This window comes from Ambystoma mexicanum, chromosome 13, assembly GCF_040938575.1.
Source record: "Ambystoma mexicanum isolate Mex_15411 chromosome 13, UKY_AmexF1_1, whole genome shotgun sequence".
In the NCBI taxonomy this organism is placed as follows: domain Eukaryota; kingdom Metazoa; phylum Chordata; class Amphibia; order Caudata; family Ambystomatidae; genus Ambystoma; species Ambystoma mexicanum.
The window spans coordinates 346,741,352-346,759,493 of record NC_090938.1 but is presented as its reverse complement, the minus strand read 5'-3'; positions in this window follow the sequence as shown (position 1 = coordinate 346,759,493).

Here is an 18,142-nt window from a genome sequence, read left to right as displayed (position 1 = left end):
GGTGGGGGTGCTGGGAGACATGGGTGGGGGCCTGGTGGTGGGTGCCCCTGCACTGCTGGGGGGTGGGAGTGGTGGGGGACATGGGTGGGGGCCTGGTGGAGGCTGCCCCTGGTGACTGGGGGGGTGGGGGTGCTGGGAGACATGGGTGGGGGCCTGGTGGAGGCTGCCCCTGGTGACTGGGGGTGCTGGGAGACATGGGTGGGGGCCTGCTGGCAGGTGCCCCGCAATCCTGGGGGTGGGGGTGCAAGGGGACATGAGTTGGTGATCATTGGTGCAAGGAGACATGTGCCTTTGCTGGGGGGCATGCCCATGTTGGGTGGGCTGCCTGCGGAACATGACCAGGGATGCAGGGTAGTCCCCTGTGGTGTGGGCTGCCTGCAGGGGCCGTGGAGGGTGTACAGGGAACACCTGGGAGGACCCACACTGGCAAATCACATGTAGGACTCCCCGGCACCCCTGAAATACACGTACCCTGCTGAAATCGCGTGTAAAACTTCGTGCGCACCCCTGTAATACCCGCACGCAGCCCAATCGCGTGTGAAACTTTGCGCGCACCCCTAATACCCGCACGCAGCCCAATCGCGTGTGGAACTTCCCGCGCACCCCTGAAATACACGCGGCCAGGCCAATCGCGTGTGGAACTTCCCACGCACCCCTGAAATACACGTAGCCCGCTCCCCCAGGCCCGATCGCGTGAGAAAGTTCACGCGAACCCCTGAAATACACGTAGCACGCTCCCCCAGGCCCGATCGCGTGAGAAACTTCACGCGAACCCCTGAAATACACGTATCCCGCTCCCCCAGGCCCGATCGCGTGAGAAACTTCCCGCGCACCCCTGAAATACACGCGCCCAGGACAATCGCGTGTGGAACTTCCCACGCAACCCTGAAATACACGCGGCCAGGCCAATCGCGTGTGGAACTTCTCACGCACCCCTGAAATACACGTAGCCCGCTCCCCCAGGCCCGATCGCGTGAGAAACTTCACGCGAACCCCTGAAATACACGTAGCCCGCTCCCCCAGTCCCGATCGCGTGAGAAAGTTCACGCGAACCCCTGAAATACACGTAGCACGCTCCCCCAGGCGCGATCGCGTGAAAAAGTTCACGCGAACCCCTGAAATACACGTAGCACGCTCCCCCAGGCCCGATCGCGTGAGAAACTTCACGCGAACCCCTGAAATACACGTAGCCCGCTCCCCCAGGCCCGATCGCGTGAGAAACTTCACGCGAACCCCTGAAATACACGTAGCCCGCTCCCCCAGGCCCGATCGCGTGAGAAACTTCAAGCGAACCCCTGAAATACACGTAGCCCGATCCCCCAGGCCCGATCGCGTGAGAAACTTCACGCGAACCCCTGAAATACACGTAGCCCGCTCCCCCAGGCCCGATCGCGTGAGGAACTTCACGTGAACCCCTGAAATACACGTAGCCCGCTTGCCGTACTGGTACAGGGTTAGCGCAGCCCTTTGCGCTGGATTGGGGATTTTGATGGCTTTTCCCTGCGCGGAAGGCGTTCTTGGGGGCGTAACTGGCGCTGCTGCAAGGTCGCTGCGCCACTGTGCGCCACAGCTGGTTTTGGTGGCTGGAATCCATGAATACGCTGTGCGCGGAAATGGGTTTTGGCGCACGCGGCTGGCGCAGGGATTCGCACGCGCACACTGTGCGCCAGCCGCGTGCGCCACTTGTGCGCTGAATTCTATGAATTACCCCCTCAGAGTTTAGATGCTTGAAAAGTGAGAAATGGGCAGGAATTATATATATTTTGAAGATGGAAATGAGGAACGAGAGGTTTGAGAAATGTGATGGGAAAAGGAGAGATTTGAATCAAAGTGGAGACCAAGGTTGCGAGCTGTGGATGAAATTGGGAGCTTGGCAGGGGAAAAGATATGAAGTTTGGTGGAAGATGGGGGACGTGGCTACGAGGCCATATAAAGGGGCGTGTCTCCTGTGGAGCTCCTGCCGATCCGAAACGATCCTTGGATAAAACAGTGAAAAAATTGATCGTTGGCACCTAGGAACGGCATGTCTGAGGCATGAATTGCAGGTGTATGCATAGAAATAATCTAAGAGCTGGAGAAGCTGAGGATACAAAGTTACTAGCAGACAAAAGTGAAAGCATCCAGCGGAAGAAAGAAAACTAAAATGGCCGACGGCATAGAACAAAGGGACATGTGAGATTGACAAGGACAAGAAGTCTACGTGGCGCAGCTGGAGAAAGCACGAGCAACTGGTTGACACCGGGATGCTAGCGGGCGGCGGAGGTTGATGAGGGAGCTCCGAAGCGGTGGCTACATTGTGTCGGAGACAGCCCAGCAGCGGCAAAGGAAACTGGCGGCAGACCGCAGCTGATGGGAGTGCCCGGGCCCCCAGGCGGGTGGAGGAGAAGTGCGCACAGAGTTTGCAGGCGGGCGGCAGACTAAGGAAGCCCATGCCAGGACACCGCATGTCTCTGGGTAACATAAACACACGAGCGTGGGTGTGTGGAACTGGCCCTCCGAAGCCCTGAGCGGAGGAGCGGGGAGAAGCGGAAAGCTGCAGAGTGCACAGGAACTGGAAACGTGGCTCCCGAGTTCCGGACAGAGCTCGGGAGACAGGATCCGCTGGTGAGTGAACACGCCGTGTCCTGCAATACGCTCAGACAGAGTGCGAAGGGCAAAGAAACACTGGGCGGATGGAGGGCATGCAGAGCATGGACTAATAAACAATGGTGGAAGGGCCGGGGGACACGGTCAAATGAACACGGAATGGGTGGTGATTCATATGAATAGCACCCGAGTATGCAGTTGCCTGGCTGCTTAGCTGAGGGGAAGGTTGCCAGTCAGCCATAACACGGAGTTGGGAGTGCCCGTGGTGCGCACATGAAGGAGCAACTTGGTGGCACACAAAAGATGGGAACGGGCCGGTGCATGACAGGCAGCACAGACGTTGGTGTGGCCGGTGCTCCCATGTGGACATAAAATAAAAAGTAACTCGGGTGTTCTGACCCTTGAGACGGGAGCAGAAGGCGACGATACAGCGGAGGCACAGCTGGATGCAAACACCACGTAGCCACGGCTAAACCAACACTAGTAAGCAGGACTACGGGCGTTAGGAGCCTTTTTGCATGGGAAGGACACAACCCTGATATATCCCTTGGTGGAGCATAGAGCTTGCTGAAGTGGTCGTGCTCCAATGCTCCTTGCATTATCTGGAAACTGTGTTCGGGGTCACTGGGCATGCTCCTCACTGACACCGCTGCATATCAGTCACGGCTAAATTGCAGACTGTATACAACATAAGTGGAGGCCAACCAGCGGGTCTAAAACCCTGGGGAAGATCTGTGTATTGCCCCCCCCCCCTCTTAATCTGTCCCGCACAGTAACTACAGTTTTAATAAATTGCTTATACACTCTGAGCACTATGATGTCTAACAAACCCCTTAGACAAAAAGGCAAACAGCCCACATTGGACGATTTCGCAAAAACACCACCAGGCGCAGAAGGGGCCAGGAAGAAAGACAAGACCCCTGAAGGGGGCTCAGATGCAATGGGCAAAGAAGAGATTTTGGCGGCGATAGCAGACCTAAAGGTGGCCTGGGAAACTAAGCTGGGCCTGGCAATGGGAGAATTGAAGGCTGCACTAGAACTGAAACTGGGAGAAGTGCAAGAGGACGTTAACCTTCTCCGGCAAGACGTAAGGTCACTGGGAGAGCGCACGGGGAACATTGAAAAAGAGGTAGGCACGAACACGGCGGCCTGTGCGGCTCACAAATCGGAACTTCATGCCCTAGTGCAACGTGTGGGTAACCTGGAAAACCGGGCGGAGGAAGCGGAGGGACGCGCTCGGCGAAACAACATTCGCATTGTCGGATTGCCAGAAGGGGGAGAGGGTACAAACCCCACAGAATACATCGAGTCCATGCTTCTGCAGGAGATAACTGGGGGTGCCCTGTCCCAGGGGTTCGCGGTAGAGAGAGCGCACAGGGTACTGACAAGGAAGCCGCCGCCGGGAAACCCCCCCAGACCAGTGATCGCTAAGATACTAAACTACCGAGATCGAGAAAAGATCCTCGAACACTTTCGGAAGGGTGGCACGAGCCAAAGAGGAGCAGCAAACGTAACGGCATACCCGGACTATACCTTGCAGGTACAACGCTACTGCATGAACTTTGGATCAGTGAAAAGGAGACTGAGGGAGGCAGGCCATAAGTACATGTTGCTTTACCCAGCTAAACTAAAGGTATTCCACAAGAGTAGGATCTGGTTTTTCGACACCCCAGAGGAAGCCATGAGATGGTTGGACGCACAGAACTGCCCCCAAGAACCGGAAGTCCAGGAAGATGGAGGCAGAGATAAGTAGTATGCATCTGGGGCACCCTATGTGCTGCAGTTTAGGACGATGGGACTTGAATATAGCACTGCATATAACTGGTGGGGAAGCAGGCTTGGGGCCACAGTCATAAATATGGTTTGGTGGCACTGAAAACTTGATATTAGTATAGGAGTTATACGGAGCATAACCTTACAACCCCATAACTAGAAGCTTAGTTAGGTCACTGGTAGTCCGGTGACACCCTGCTGGGTTCTGGCCCTGGGTTTCCTAGAGCAGAACCATACGCGGGAGGGCCTGAGATCCAGGGATGGAGCTGGGCATTTGTTGGAGTTGGGGTCCAAGTTGGGGAGGGAGGGGGGAGGGCAGGGGGGGTGTGCAGTGGTTTGTTGTAGTTGGGGAGGGTGGAAAGTTGGGGGGTGAGCCTACACTCCGGGAAAAACGATATGAACCATGGGAGACCTTAAAATAGTTACTTGGAATGTTAGGGGGCTCAACAGTTATCTAAAACGAAACAAGGTTATGATGTACCTGCGAAGACAGAAAGTGGACATAGCCTTGTTACAAGAAACTCACTTAACGCAAGAGAAACTGGAAGTGCTACGGAAGAAATGGAAAGGGACGGTAGTAGGGGCAGCATATTCAGTTTATGCAAGAGGGGTAGTTACACGGGTGGCCCCACATGTCCCGTTCCAACTGTTGTACTCGGTAGCAGAATCGGATGGCAGTCATGAAAGGACTGATGGAAAATAAAGAGATATGTATAGTAAATACCTATGCCCCGAATCAAGACACGGCAGCATATTTTAGAACTCTGTATAGCAAACTTAGTGGTATTGTGGGGGAGGCAATGCTATGGGAGAGTGATTTTAATTGTGTGTTAAACCCCAAAATAGACAGGTCGGACGCTAAGGTAGACAGACCCACTCCGGCTGCCAAGGTACTGCAGTCATTACTGGCAGATTTTGGACTAGACGATGCGTGGTAGTCATGCCATCCACAGGAGAGGCAGTACTCACACTATGCGGCCCCCCCAGGGCCTATACACTAGACTAGACTGCGTGTTTGTAACGCATGAACTAATGGCTGAAATAACGCATGCGGAATATAAAGGAAAGGTCCTCTCGGACCACTCGCCACTGATGTTAGTGTGGCAATACCGACCCCCGACGAGAAGGATACCCACGTGGCGCCTGCGTGCCGAGGCGCTGAAAGATAACGTATTCAGAGAAGATATGCAAGAGGAAATAATAAGTTACTACGAGATAAACACTCGCAGTGTTAAGACGGCGGGCACACTCTGGGAGGCCTTTAAGGTGGTGGTGAGGGGGATTGCCATAGCCAAGTCTGGGGGACTGCAGAAGGAGATCCTGACTGATCTGTGGAAAGCGGAAACGGAGCTAGAAGGATGTCGGAAAGGGCTAGTAATGCCAAGGAAGACACGGAGATAGTCCTAGGCCTGCAACAGAAATGTGCTATATACTGGGAAAGACTATGCAATCTTAATTATAAAAAGTATATAGAGAGACAGCATGGAGGAGACAAATCGGGGAGACTCCTGGCATGGCTATACAAAAACGAGAGCCCTAGGCCCCCAATTAGAACGATAGTGAGGGCAGATTGGAGCACAACAGACACACAAGAGGGGGTTAATCAGGAATTTGCAGAGTATTATAGGCATCTGCATAGGGATGAAGCAGGTAGCAGCAGCACAGAGATAAGAGACACATTGGGAGATATCGGACTACCCCAGATAAGTGCAGGGGAGAGGGAGGAAGTAGATGCCCTGATTACCCTGGAGGAATTAGAAGAGATAGTGAGGCAACTGCCCACATGCAAAACCCCGGGAATGGATGGACTCCCAAGCGAGTTCTATAAAGCATATAAAGCAGAGGTACTCCCCCCACTGCTTGAGATGCTTAACGAGGCATATGAAGCTGGACACTTACCGGAATCCTTACGCGAAGCGGTCATTATACCACTTCCCAAACCCAATAAACCTGGTAGCGACTGTGGGTCCTACAGGCCCCTGTCAATGTTAAATCAAGATAGCAAAATTCTGACAGCGGTCTTGGCGAATAGACTAAAGAAGGTCATTAATAAGTTGATACATCCAGATCAAACAGGATATGTCCCGAATAGAAACATCTCAAATAACTTGAGGCGACTCCACCGAGTTATTGAACATACCAACGGAGACGCAAGCGAGATGGCAAAAGTATCATTTGATGCGATCAAGGCGTTTGATTCGATCAAGTGGCCCTGGTTAGCTGCGGCTCTAGCCAATTATGGTATGGGCCCAGGATATCTCCAATGGGTTAAACTGCTATATAGTGCACCACCTGCTAGAGTGAAGACAGGAGCTGTAGTTTCCGAAAGATGGCAACCCGGCAGAGGCACCAGGCAAGGCTGCCCATGGTCCCCCATGCTGTATATCTTAGCCTTGGAGCCCCTGGCGATTTATTTAAGGCAGCAATATGATGCGATAGGCATTGTCGTTGGGGAGACGCCACACCTAATTTCATTGTATGTAGATGATATGTTACTGTATTTGCGTTACCCAGAATAGAACCTCCAATATATATTAGAAGTGATGAAGAGGTTTGCAGAATTATCAGGTATAGATGTGAATCCAAGTAAGTCCTGCATGTTCCCGCTGAGCAGGTATAAAGGGCTCCCGCTGGAGCAGTTGCCGATTCTACAGATACCGTGGGAGGTTGACTCATTCAGATATCTGGGGGTAGAATTTAATCATACGGTAGAAGCTAAACATAATTATAACACAGAAAGAACAGTTAAGAAACTGGAGAGTGGCATGAAGTTTTGGGCAAAGCTCCCCCTAGCAATGATGAGACGAGGGGCGATGCTCAAGATGGTGGCACTGCCCAGATTGTTGCACTGCTTTGCGAACAACCCATATTCAATACCCAAGAAATTCTTTGTTAAGCTGAATGGTATATGCAGGGAATTCTTATGGCACGGTATGAGGAACAGGGTAGCCCTGTGGAAATTACAAAATCCGTACGAGAGAGGAGGCATTAAATTACCAAACTGGGAGGCTTACTATGTAGCTTGTCAACTACAATACGTAGCTAAATGGCTCTCAGATGAGCCTACCTTAGAACACAGGCTATTTCAGAGGGACTGCGCCCCATACTTTCTGCAAGAGATGATATGGCTGCCCAAATCGGAGTTGGAAGGCCACCCGGGGATGATGAGCCTTGGTTGGAGGATATGGAGAAGAGCGTGCCTGTTAATGGAAAAACCATCCCGTGCTCCCCACAGATCCCATTGGTCGCGGTGGTTGGAAGCGAAAAGCAGCTAAGGCTAATGATTAGAAGGCACAGGGAACCGGTAGGGATAGCAACAATGGGGGATGTGTGGCAGGAGGGCAGGATACTGGAATTGGGGGAGCTGGTAGAACTAATGGGGTTGCATGGTGGGCAATATATCACATATCATGGGGTGGTGCAACGAATTAAAGACACCTGGTCGGAAGTGGTATTGGCGGAGGAACCGGATGCCATTATAGATACGATATATGACATAGCAGAAGGGGGACACGAAACATCTAGACTATATGAGATGATAATGGGCCTCATTACGAGTCCGGCGGTAACCGAGGTGGTAAAACCGCCTCGTTACCGCCAGACTCGTATTACCATTCTGCCTCTGTGATTCCCGGAAATACCGGGGCATTACAAGCCCGGTTTTCTGGGAATCACAGAGGCGGAATGGTGTTAATCCCCATTCCCATTGAGTCCTATCGGACTCAATGGGAATGGGGATCATGGAAACACCGGCAGCACCTCGTAATGCTGCCGGTGTTTCCTCGTCTGCCTGCAGGAGGGTGGTGTTAAACCCGCCAGGTCAGACATGGCGGGAACATCACCTCCCGCCTGCAGGAGTCGGGACAGGGATCAGGTTTACCGCCACCGTTATTTCCGGACCGCCTGAGTTATAATGAGGCCCAATGTCCCAGGCAGGCAAGGAGGTGGTGCAACTTAGACTGGACTGGGAAGAGGAAGTAGGGGCACCAATTAGTGATGGGTTGTGGGAGAGAGCACAAGGATATCATAAAAAGGTATAGAGAAATGCGAGGTTACAGCAGATACAATTGTACATAACCCAAAGGGCATACCTAACGCCTCAAAAGATAGCCAAATTTAAGAACGCCGGATGTCACGTGTGCCCTAAATGTAATGAGGAAAATGCGGGAATGGTGCATATGTTTTGGGCGTGCCCATTGATAGAGAGCTACTGGTGGGAAATAGCGCAGAAAATGGAAGGCAAAGGGATCCATATGAAGGTGGATACTGCATGGGCTTGTTTGATAGGAGGTTTTCCCAGACCACGTAAGCTTAAGCATGTAAGCAAACTGAAAGACCTAGCTTATGTCCTAGCAAAGAGGAGAATTGCGATGGGTTGGAAGGCATGTCACAGACCGAAAATAGAAACATGGTGGAAGGATCTGCAGAAGTGGTCGGAGGCTGAAACAGTGGTATGGCAGGAAGCGTGTACAGGGGAGACAGAGGAAGAAGCCGGAACCCTATCGGGTTGGAGTCAATTGATTGGGGAATTATTTGGGTCTTCGCATGACTCACTGAGTTCTGTTGAAGAGGAATCCCTACTGTAAAGGGAAGAGACTGGAAAAAGGGGGGAGTAGGCCAGGGAGGGGGAGGGAGGGGGAGCTGCAGTGGGTTTGACGATAGCAATGTACGTTTATTTGTGATTGCCATTATGCATCCACTGTAAGTTTGGTTTGAGTTGTTTTTAAAAAAAAATAAAAGAAATAAAATTGTGTAAAAAAAAAAAAATTTTGGTGGAAGATGGGGAGGAAGAGTGTTAGCAGAGAAAAACAGTACCTCAGTCTTCCCTGCGTTAAGAGTATGAAAGTGGAAAGACATACAAGATTTAATAGCAACTAGGCAAGCTCAAAGGGTGTAATGGATTTCTGGAGAAAAGGAAGAAAAGGATAGGAACAGTTGAGTGTCATCAGCGTAGAAGTGATGAGACAAACCAAAGGAGGAGATAATGGCTGCGAGATGCGATATGTACAAGGAAAAGAGAACGGGGCCTAGAACTGACCCTTGTTGTATCCTGTGGTCGAGCGAGAAAGACGTGGCGGTCTTGCCTGCCCAGGAGACAGAGAAAGTTTGGTTTTACAAGTAGGAGTCAAACCAAGACAGACAGGACCTGTGAGACCGAATGAAGAGAGTGACGCCAAAAGTAAAGAGTGATCCACAGTGTCAAAAGCAGCCGATAGGTCAAGAAGAATAAGACAGGAGGAGTGCTTAGAATAGCGGGCCAAGAGAAGAGAATTTAGTACGGAGACCAGAGCAGTTTCTGTAGAGTGAAAAAGACGAAAGCCAGACTGAAATCGAGGAAGAAGAGAGGATTCCGCATCCGGGAGTAAACAAGACGTTCTAACAGTTTAGAAAGGTATGATAGGAGAGGACTAGGACGAAAGTTAGAAACAGTCAAAGGATCGGCAGTGGGTTTCTTTAAGATAGGAATAGATGCATGTTCAAAAGATGCAGGAAAAATTGAGGTAGAAAGACAGCCGTTAAAGAAAGAGACGGGATAGGGTACAAGAAGAGGATAGACCTGGGGAATGAGTGCAGAAGGAATTGGGTCAGAAGGAGAAGCATTAGGGTGGGCTTTAACTAGTAAAAGAAGAACATGGCATTGGAAACTGGTGCAAAATGGGAGATGAAGGTATGAGGAATAGACATGGGAGGAGGTGATGCATCGGATGGAAGAGAAGCTTCGATATCACGATGAAGAGAAACAACTTTCGAAGAGAAGAAATTAGCACAATCAGAAGTAGATAGAGTAGAATTAACAGAATGGTCAAGGGTAGGAGGAGAAAGAAGTCGTGCAAGGGTTTGGAAGAGACACCTAGGGTGGGTAGATTAGTTATGTAAGAGGTCAGAGAAGTATAGACCCTTAGCAGAAAATAGACATTCATCATAATTAGCATGATAAGAAAAGTAGGAAGAATGATCAGTTGCTGATTTAGAAGCCAGCACCTTTCAAGACGGCAGAGAAAACGATGCATAGAACGAAGGTGAGACAAAAGATAATCAATGTCTTCACAAAAGGAGCCGACAGGGCCAAAAGGGACGATACACAATGGTAAATTAGATAGGAAGAAGCTTAGAGAAAATTGCATAGGTAAATTCAAATGTGGAATACGATGGAACAGCAATTGGAGAAGAAATAGGAGAGAGAGAAAAGTGGTAGAGTATGCCAGTACCCCCGCCGCTACTAGTGGCACAGGGGACATGGTCAAATGAAGTGAGATATGTGGTTGAAGAGGCAGAAACAGTTGTATTGTGAGGCAGAATCCATGTTTCTGTAATGCACAGAAAGTGAAAATGTAGTCATAGAAATAAGTCAAAAACTGCAGTAGATTTGTTACATAATGACCTGGCCTTCCAAAGAGCCAAGCCAATAGCAGCAGTGTTTGTAGACACCAGAGGATAAATGAGATTGTTGTTGGTCTTGCAACAGAGTGAAGGTTTTCTGGAGGCATTAAGCTAGGTGCAGTCAGTGTCATGAATAGTATTGCCAGATGGAAACTGACTTGAAACCAGGAAATTAATTACCTGGGTGTGCTGGCGAAGTGGTGTAGAGGCAGGATGGCATAGTTGCAGGATGTAACGCGTCCACACTGCAGATAGCCGCAGACAACCAGGGCTGACTTAGCCAGACTTCTCCTGGGCTTCTCCTTGGCCGGAGATGATGTTGCTGCAGTCGGGGTGAAAATGAGGCAGTAGGTTGGGCCTCAGGCGTTGCTAGGAGATGCTAGTATGCAAGTCTCTATCCACTGGGGAGGGGGCGCAGAGAGGAAATGCAGGTGTACTGGGCGGTTTAGGTCAATTGTACTGAACAAAAATGGTTGCAACGACCAAAAGTTCTAAAAATGCTACCAACAAAGGTTCGGACACCAAAGGTTCGAACCTTTGGTGGTAGCATTGTAAAAAATAAACGGGGACTGCGAGGGTGTCCTCCGCTTCGCCCCGCTCACTATACTTTATGGTATGGGGGAAGTGAAAGAGGGGAGTGAAAGGGAAGTGGTGCTGCAGGAACCCAGTATGAAGATGAAGGTAAGTGGGGTTTGTTTATGTTGGGGGTGTGGGTGTGCTGAGGGTGTGGGTAAGGTGTGTTGGTGGGGGGGTGTTATGGGTGCGTTGTGTGTGTGGGTCTGAGAATGTATGTGTGTTCGCATGAGAAAGGTGCAAACTTTTGGTAGTTTGCACCTTTCTCATGCAAACGATTTGCCCGCGCTAGTTTCAGCCGCGGGCAAATCACTTGGATTCGTACTGGGCAATGTCCTCTATGCCCTCACATCTGAGGAAAGACCCGTGATCCACTGTTGTACCCGGGTTGTTTTGAAATCCCTGGGGTTGCTGCATTGCTCCCGTGACGCACTCCTTCTCAAGCGCCGCCCCCATGAGGGAAGGGTCCTGCATGCTCCTTTATAAAATCATTAATACCAACACTATGTATGTGATTGTAAAGGAGAACACCCTAAGAAATATCATCGATTCTCTAGAATGTGTCAACCAAAAAAACCATACAGGGCTAATATAAAACATACACTATCGCCCCACATGAGGTGAGCCCAAAAAGACTCCTGCAGGCCGCTAGACTGTTGAGGTACTACAGTTTTGCAGTATTTAAGTCTAATATCTGTTAGTGTGTTACAATCTAGGGTCAAATGCTTCAAAATCTCTTCAGTAGAAACATGTTTGCACAGTCTGCAATGTAGCGTGAGGCCGACCTCAGAGTTCAAACAACCCACCCGCTACAACATAGCAAGTTGGTTAAATCGGAAACAAAAATACAAAGTACGAATTTCACAGCAGGGAAACAAGTAAACAAATTCAGGGAGCATCTCCCTTTTCTTAGAGAATTTTGTGTATTCACTGTAGTTTTTAAATCGGGGCAGGCCATCGATTGTAACAACCCAATCCATCGTGAAACTTTTTTTATTGCTAGACAGTCAGTTCCTCTTCCATGGAGTTAATTGTGTCCAGGATTTTCTTGCTATTGACCATGAACTCATTTAACGACTCCAAGGACTGGTTAATTAAACGTTCACCCAGATCGTCATATAGGGAGTTATTAGGAGATCAAATAATTTTTTAAAGTTTTTATTTAACCTTTATTTAACATGCTTGACTTTACAACAAGGAACGACGAGAGTACTCAAACATAACAATCATACAGACATTAGTATATATAACAAGTGTAGTGACCATGCAGGGCCTCAGAAAAGGAGACAATGCATACATTAAAAACCACCGGGAGGGGTGAATACCATGTGACACAGGTTATGGAACATTAATAGCATTAATGAATCCGCAAAGGTGGGACTTCACTATCTTCAACATCCAAGGAGAACAGAGAGTGGAGATAAGCCCTGAAGGGGAGCCAAATGGTCCTGGGCCTACAGGTCGTTGGCTGCATAGTTAACCAGCATTCTTCCGTGTCTGAAGCCCATGTGGCGGCACAGAGCCATTGGATGAAGGTAGGTGGCCCAGGGTGCAGCCAAAGTAGTAGTATACACCGAGTTGCAAGTAACATGCAGAGGCCTGCTAACTTTCTGGAATTACGAGCAGTACCAGGAAATACGTGAAACAAGCATGCCATTGGGGTCGGTGTAATATTACATTCTAGTATCTTGGATACTGCATCACAAGCCCCCTCCCAAAAAGTGGTGATCTTTGGACATGACCAAAGCATGTGAATGTAATCAGCATTGTCAATGTTACACCTAGACACGTAGCAGGGCGATCCGCTGACATACGATGTAATCTAAGCGATGTGTAGTGGTACCTGTGCAGTATTTTCAGTTGAATCAACCGAAACCTAGAGTTAAAGGACACTTCTTGAGAACAGGCACACATGAATTCCCAGGTCTCGTCTATGATATCCTCGTCTAAGTCTCTACTCCATGTTCCCCGTAGCTTATTTAGTGGGCGACCTGCCCTTTCCTGTAACAGTCTATACAGCCTGATAACCCCTCAATGCGTCAGGGAGTCCCCCATAATCTCAGTTATTAATGAGTCATGGGGGGGGGGGGTTCTATTGCGCGCAGCTACGGAATGGCTGTCTGATTGTGCAGCTCTGTCCTGGGCCACATCCTAAACTAAGATATATCCTCACCGGTGCCACCTTCATTCAAGGAAAGCAGAAATAAATGTGTCCGAATGCTGTGACCTGAGACTGCAACACTTTGGGAAACTTTCATTGTGAGACGGCTGAGAAACTCGCACTTTGGAATCACCGACGACGATTGGGAACCCGAGCCATCGCTGACATCCAGGTGGTTCGGCACTCTGTTAGGGGGAGAGAGCGAGGTGCTGGAGGCTGCAGCAGGGGAGGAGCCAACTATGGCACCTGCGCCAAACTCGTAATACAACTTTCCTACGCATTTCCCCCGTTGTCGAGCAGACACCGCTGCCACCTCGATTGAGGGAGACCTGAGGAGTGGAGCGGGCCCTTTGGTTACCTACGAGCAGAGTGTTACTCCCCGGCGAGGAGCCCAGATAGCTTGTGGACTTTGGAACCCTGCGTGGCACATACCAAGCGACAGCACAGGAGACCGGATGACCCGATCCAAATAAGACACCAGTATTGAAAACCCTGCCACCCACGTGGGGACGAGCCCAGTCCGCGAGAAGGACAAGATGGGACACTGCAGTGGACACCTAGGTAACAGGCGCACTGAGGGCAACCCGAGGAGCTGCAGCTGCAGTTGACAGCCAAGGTGAATTAACAGCTCTCGCCGGATTCAGATAACGGATGCTCGATCCCTTTGTGCTCGACTCTGGAGCTGTAACACAATAATCGGAGGTGACCGCCACCACTTTTGGTGCTTGGTGTGCCCTGCAAGCAGATCTCGGAACGCTGTCTGCCCTGCCCGGTGAGACACCGTGGGTAGGGCCTCCCTCCACTAATCATACCCCCACGGTACACTCGACCTTGGGACACAGCAGCTCGGCTAACTCTGGGGATACGGCCGCATTGCAGTGTACACTGGGCTACTTGTGACGGTCGCTTGTGGGCCATAAACGGCACCCGCTGTGTTCACTGATGAATTGGAGTGGAGCAAGGCAAAAGAGAGGAGGGTAAACTGCGGGTGGTGCAGGAGACACAAGGTGGGGTCCTCGGAGCATGAGGGCCGCGGCCTACCCAGCCTTCTTTAGGGTTGCTGGTGGACACATGTAGACAAGAGAGTCATCTGGCCACCAAATCTGCCTGAGAAACCTGGATGCTTCCCCAGGCTTGAAGACAGCCCTACCATAAACCCTGGTACACATCATTTGTTCAGCGGCCCATGCGCCCGTTTGTATTACATCCAGTTCATGCAACCTGAACTCTCTGATGTCAATAGACAATTAAGATAGAGGAGCTGTGAAGTTGGTGCTGGGTCCTGAAGACACACAGCTGATTTGTGTATATGTGGGAGTCTGCAATCCATCCTTTTACCCACAGGGGCAGGCAAACAAATGAGGCTGCACTAGGAGCGCTCTGCATGGGCTGAGGGGAAGACAATAAGGCATTTATCCCTGAAGGTATATGCAACTGGCTAGTGATTTTCCTTCCCCATTGGAAGTGGCCATGCAGACCTTGTGGCCTGTGTGACTGCTGCACCCTGTGGAGTGTCCCTGATTGGCCTCCTGCGACACCACTGTTGGTGAGAACTCAGCTGGAGCATATATATATATGCACCATAATCTGCACTATTATGGGATGCCATCATTGAGCGGGAAACCCACAGATCGGCTAGGGTCGCATAGCCGGTTCCTCTAAATAAGACAAGTACAGGCTAAACCAGAGTTCGAGACGCCATCCTGTTGTTGGGTGAACTTGAGAGATGGCTAGTGTGGCAATATCCGGCTGGGATTGCAGGACAGCGGGACACAGGGCGGCTCGCCCGGTCCATACCCCATGATTACAGAGGCTACCCAGCCGTCGGCGGGGGTGAGGCTGTGGGCCATATTGAAAACCTGAACAGAGATTTGCATGGCCGCCCTGCTGTGCTGGGTGCGTGGACGGTAGCCATAACAACCCCACAGCGGACGGTGGTCGGGAGAGTGGAGGACTCTCTTTGGACCAGCACTGCAGGTACTACATCCCCCGTGCCTCCCTCCAGTTGAAACATGGGCGAGTGTGTGAGGGGCCGCCAACACAGGGAGTCTGCCCCCATTTCTTCTGCGCTAACTATCCATCGTACGGGTTCTCGGGTTTGAGGAGGTGAATGAGCGGGCAGGCCCTGCCGAATTTACAATAGTGATGACTTTTGATTGAGGTAGCCCACAACCTACCCCACTACCATGAAGCGAGACAGGTGAGCTGTATGTGGAGTGGGTGGTGTGTGGGCGTTGCCAGGCCTCCACTGGCATTGGGCTCTCTCCAGCGGGGTATGCACCACCCGGCACAATTCTTCACATGCGTCCCTAGCTGGGTGTGCTGCCACTCATTTTGCTTGAGATCTACCTGGTGCTTGCGGGTTGGGGATACTGTGGTGCTTGGCCTGCTGGGACGGAACTGCTGAGGGGCCCACAGTGTTCACTGAGTGTCCAAAATATTGCTTGGTCTACGAGGGAAGACAAAATCCATTCTATCCCATACAGGTTGGGGCAATTCAGATACTGCAGTGGGAGTGGTGGAACTGTTGGGTCTGGGCGATGAGGACAGTAACGCTGCAACTTCAATTGTGCACATAGGTTCTGGACTAGTAGACCCTATCTCTTATAAGATCAATCAGATAGGCCGTGAGAACAGTGTGCAGGAGCTCCACTACTGATGGACAGCTGACATCATCTTTAAACCCCTAATACTGCGATTGACTTCATCGATCACGCTTGAAGTGTAAAACCCGGTCAGGGATTGGTTCTCCCCCTTCAGCTGGATTATGAACAAGGCGGGTGCAACCCCATCCTACCTCTCTATCCCCTTGAGTGGACTTGCTCACGGGCACCCATCGCCTGACGTGCTCTGTGCTTCCGCACCATACCTGGCTTCCCTGCAGCTTTTCCGGGGTGCCTTGTTTCCTGCCCTATCATTTTGTTCTGCGGACTGGGTATCCAGCGTTAACCACCAGTGGACTGGTCTGATCACCGCTAGTTTCACCTTGCTCACCTCGCCCCCAATTGTTGTGCCCTACTGCAGCTCTATATACATCCTGGTGTGGTCATGACCAAGGGGGCCAGCAGAAAACAAAGTTCTATCAATATGTTCACCAAGGCAACACCAAAACCAAGTGAGGCCCCACCTGAAACCGAAGCCCCCCCTAGGTGTCTCCCGAACCTACTGTTACGCTCACCTGGCTCCCACAGAGGCGTTGATCTGGACTGGACTGCTGCGGTCTCCACCAATGTGACGCGTAGGGCCGAGATGACGGACTGGCCCACCTAGCTTCGTTTGCTTGGCCCGTAGGAATATTCTGCAAATGGAGAAAGGGAATTAACCACCCGTGGAGTTGAGCGTAAACCCCTCCACCCAGTGGTCGAAGTGTACGAAAAGAAGTAGTGGAACTATGTTCCCTGCTGGCCTGCCCCCACTCCCCACAAACCCCACCACCACGTCCCCTCCCACACACAATACACACACCTAAACACTTGCACCTGCTGTTTCAGGGAACGTTCAGTGCAGTGCTCGGAAAGTGCAAGTTTAAACTTCTTCCTACACTTTCATTTTAAAACGAAACCATTCGGGAACGGTTTCTTTTTAAAATAAAAGTATAGGAGCTGTAAAAGGTAATTTAAAAAAGTAGAGGAGCACCGCTTCTGACCGCTCCTGCTCACTTCGACCACTGCCTCCACCCCGCTGTTCTCCCCACTGATCACCTTGGATGTCCCCTCTTATAGTCTCACGTGATGATTTGAAAAGATGAGCTCTCCATCCTGCATTGAGCGCAGGGGCGCGTAGATAACCAGTTGCTTCACTGGCTCGAAGGAATTGGTGAGTTCCAGGACAATATTGACTCCGATATTCCCAGCAAGTATGATGTAGTTCGTAAGAGTTAAAATGCCTGACTTTCACTCTTGTCCGATTCCTTACAGGTTGCAGCTTGACCCTACTGAAGAGTTCCTCGTGGCAACCGGTAATATTCTGGTAAGGATTTGTATTATCCAACACAGTTCGATAAAATAATGTCCATATGTAACCTGTTGCTTTCTCCCTTATTCAGGTGCTGAGAGAAAGTATGAAGTCTCGGGGAATAATGCCTCCGGCGGTAAGATCAGGTAAGTCTTTTGTGGTGAGGAGGGTTCCCCTTGTTAGTCCCTTTGTTTCGCCTTGCTGTCCTTTTGTATCCCCTTAGGGGCTGGGGTTCGGCTAGGATGCAGTGGAAGCTGCGCCAACCCGTGAAGAGGAATAGTACCCCCGGTGGTAAAATCAGGTAAGTCTATGGGGGGGTATTCCCTTGGCTCACCTTGCTGTTCTTGTCTTCTTAGGTGCCGGAGTGCGGAGGGAACATGCAGGAGGATGCGGTGAAATGTGAAGATGCTGCGAAGGCCGGTGAGTTCAGCGTGCCGCTGCAGCAGGCGAGGCGATGCACATAAAAGAACTTCTTTCTTCCAGCTCAAAGGCGCGATGGATCGGGAATTCAGGTAAGGATCAAAGGTATTGCTCTTGTTTTAACCTTTTCCCCTTCTTTCTCCCTTTTTCTAGGAGCTCCAAACTCGAGGCGGGCGTGGCAGAAGACTGGATGCAGACTTGCAGGCACGGTGAGCGTTACGCTGCTGGATGCAGAATAACGCGAAGCGTGTGCTGCTCTTCGGGCGTGGTTTAAATAGCCTCCAAAGTAGTCCC